This window comes from Symsagittifera roscoffensis, chromosome 9, assembly GCF_963678635.1.
Source record: "Symsagittifera roscoffensis chromosome 9, txSymRosc1.1, whole genome shotgun sequence".
Lineage (NCBI taxonomy): Eukaryota > Metazoa > Xenacoelomorpha > Acoela > Convolutidae > Symsagittifera > Symsagittifera roscoffensis.
This window is the reverse complement of record NC_087070.1, coordinates 43,265,279-43,269,302: the sequence shown is the minus strand read 5'-3', so window position 1 is coordinate 43,269,302 and position 4,024 is coordinate 43,265,279.

The window sequence follows — 4,024 nt, the reverse complement described above, 5'->3', positions numbered from 1 at the left end:
AACTGCTCTACAAATCCATGAAGGATCCACTCCTCAACTGCTCTACAAATCCATGAAGGATCCACTCCTCAACTGCTCTACAAATCCATGAAGGATCCATTCCTCAACTGCTCTACAAATCCATGAAGGATCCACTCCTCAACTGCTCCTCAAATCCATGAAGGATCCACTCCTCAACTGCTCTACAAATCCATGAAGGATCCATTCCTCAACTGCTCTACAAATCCATGAAGGATCCATTCCTCAACTGCTCTACAAATCCATGAAGGATCCACTCCTCAACTGCTCTACAAATCCATGAAGGATCCACTCCTCAACTGCTCTACAAATCCATGAAGGATCCATTCCTCAACTGCTCTACAAATCCATGAAGGATCCACTCCTCAACTGCTCTACAAATCCATGAAGGATCCACTCCTCAACTGCTCTACAAATCCATGAAGGATCCATTCCTCAACTGCTCTACAAATCCATGAAGGATCCACTCCTCAACTGCTCTACAAACCCATGAAGGATCCACTCCTCAACTGCTCTACAAATCCATGAAGGATCCACTCCTCAACAGCTCTACAAATCCATGAAGGATCCACTCCTCAACTGCTCTACAAATCCATGAAGGATCCACTCCTCAACTGCTCTACAAATCCATGAAGGATCCATTCCTCAACTGCTCTACAAATCCATGAAGGATCCATTCCTCAACTGCTCTACAAATCCATGAAGGATCCACTCCTCAACTGCTCTACAAATCCATGAAGGATCCACTCCTCAACTGCTCTACAAATCCATGAAGGATCCACTCCTCAACTGCTCTACAAATCCATGAAGGATCCACTCCTCAACTGCTCTACAAATCCATGAAGGATCCATTCCTCAACTGCTCTACAAATCCATGAAGGATCCACTCCTCAACTGCTCTACAAATCCATGAAGGATCCACTCCTCAACTGCTCTACAAATCCATGAAGGATCCATTCCTCAACTGCTCTACAAATCCATGAAGGATCCACTCCTCAACTGCTCTACAAATCCATGAAGGATCCACTCCTCAACTGCTCTACAAATCCATGAAGGATCCACTCCTCAACTGCTCTACAAATCCATGAAGGATCCACTCCTCAACTGCTCTACAAATCCATGAAGGATCCACTCCTCAACTGCTCTACAAATCCATGAAGGATCCATTCCTCAACTGCTCTACAAATCCATGAAGGATCCATTCCTCAACTGCTCTACAAATCCATGAAGGATCCACTCCTCAACTGCTCTACAAATCCATGAAGGATCCACTCCTCAACTGCTCTACAAATCCATGAAGGATCCATTCCTCAACTGCTCTACAAATCCATGAAGGATCCACTCCTCAACTGCTCTACAAATCCATGAAGGATCCACTCCTCAACTGCTCTACAAATCCATGAAGGATCCACTCCTCAACTGCTCTACAAATCCATGAAGGATCCACTCCTCAACTGCTCTACAAATCCATGAAGGATCCATTCCTCAACTGCTCTACAAATCCATGAAGGATCCACTCCTCAACTGCTCTACAAATCCATGAAGGATCCATTCCTCAACTGCTCTACAAATCCATGAAGGATCCACTCCTCAACTGCTCTACAAATCCATGAAGGATCCACTCCTCAATTGCTCTACAAATCCATGAAGGATCCACTCCTCAACTGCTCTACAAATCCATGAAGGATCCATTCCTCAACTGCTCTACAAAATCATGAAGGATCCATTCCTCAACTGCTCTACAAATCCATGAAGGATCCACTCCTCAACTGCTCTACAAATCCATGAAGGATCCATTCCTCAACTGCTCTACAAATCCATGAAGGATCCATTCCTCAACTGCTCTACAAATCCATGAAGGATCCACTCCTCAACTGCTCTACAAATCCATGAAGGATCCATTCCTCAACTGCTCTACAAATCCATGAAGGATCCACTCCTCAACTGCTCTACAAATCCATGAAGGATCCATTCCTCAACTGCTCTACAAAATCATGAAGGATCCACTCCTCAACTGCTCTACAAATCCATGAAGGATCCATTCCTCAACTGCTCTACAAAATCATGAAGGATCCACTCCTCAACTGCTCTACAAATCCATGAAGGATCCACTCCTCAACTGCTCTACAAATCCATGAAGGATCCATTCCTCAACTGCTCTACAAATCCATGAAGGATCCATTCCTCAACTGCTCTACAAATCCATGAAGGATCCACTCCCCAACTGCTCTACAAATCCATGAAGGACCCACTCCTCAACTGCTCTACAAATCCATGAAGGATCCACTCCTCAACTGCTCTACAAAATCATGAAGGATCCACTCCTCAACTGCTCTACAAATCCATGAAGGATCCACTCCTCAACTGCTCTACAAATCCATGAAGGATCCACTCCTCAACTGCTCTACAAATCCATGAAGGATCCACTCCTCAACTGCTCTACAAATCCATGAAGGATCCACTCCTCAACTGCTCTACAAATCCATGAAGGATCCACTCCTCAACTGCTCTACAAATCCATGAAGGATCCACTCCTCAACTGCTCTACAAATCCATGAAGGATCCACTCCTCAACTGCTCTACAAATCCATGAAGGATCCACTCCTCAACTGCTCTACAAATCCATGAAGGATCCACTCCTCAACTGCTCTACAAATCCATGAAGGATCCACTCCTCAACTGCTCTACAAATCCATGAAGGATCCACTCCTCAACTGCTCTACAAATCCATGAAGGATCCACTCCTCAACTGCTCTACAAATCCATGAAGGATCCATTCCTCAACTGCTCTACAAAATCATGAAGGATCCACTCCTCAACTGCTCTACAAATCCATGAAGGATCCACTCCTCAACTGCTCTACAAATCCATGAAGGATCCATTCCTCAACTGCTCTACAAATCCATGAAGGATCCATTCCTCAACTGCTCTTCAAATCCATGAAGGATCCACTCCTCAACTGCTCTACAAATCCATGAAGGATCCACTCCTCAACTGCTCTACAAATCCATGAAGGATCCACTCCTCAACTGCTCTACAAAATCATGAAGGATCCACTCCTCAACTGCTCTACAAATCCATGAAGGATCCACTCCTCAACTGCTCTACAAATCCATGAAGGATCCACTCCTCAACTGCTCTACAAATCCATGAAGGATCCACTCCTCAACTGCTCTACAAATCCATGAAGGATCCACTCCTCAACTGCTCTACAAATCCATGAAGGATCCACTCCTCAACTGCTCTACAAATCCATGAAGGATCCACTCCTCAACTGCTCTACAAATCCATGAAGGATCCACTCCTCAACTGCTCTACAAATCCATGAAGGATCCACTCCTCAACTGCTCTACAAATCCATGAAGGATCCACTCCTCAACTGCTCTACAAATCCATGAAGGATCCACTCCTCAACTGCTCTACAAATCCATGAAGGATCCACTCCTCAACTGCTCTACAAATCCATGAAGGATCCACTCCTCAACTGCTCTACAAATCCATGAAGGATCCACTCCTCAACTGCTCTACAAATCCATGAAGGATCCATTCCTCAACTGCTCTACAAAATCATGAAGGATCCACTCCTCAACTGCTCTACAAATCCATGAAGGATCCACTCCTCAACTGCTCTACAAATCCATGAAGGATCCATTCCTCAACTGCTCTACAAATCCATGAAGGATCCATTCCTCAACTGCTCTACAAATCCATGAAGGATCCACTCCTCAACTGCTCTACAAATCCATGAAGGATCCACTCCTCAACTGCTCTACAAATCCATGAAGGATCCACTCCTCAACTGCTCTACAAAATCATGAAGGATCCACTCCTCAACTGCTCTACAAATCCATGAAGGATCCACTCCTCAACTGCTCTACAAATCCATGAAGGATCCACTCCTCAACTGCTCTACAAATCCATGAAGGATCCACTCCTCAACTGCTCTACAAATCCATGAAGGATCCACTCCTCAACTGCTCTACAAATCCATGAAGGATCCACTCCT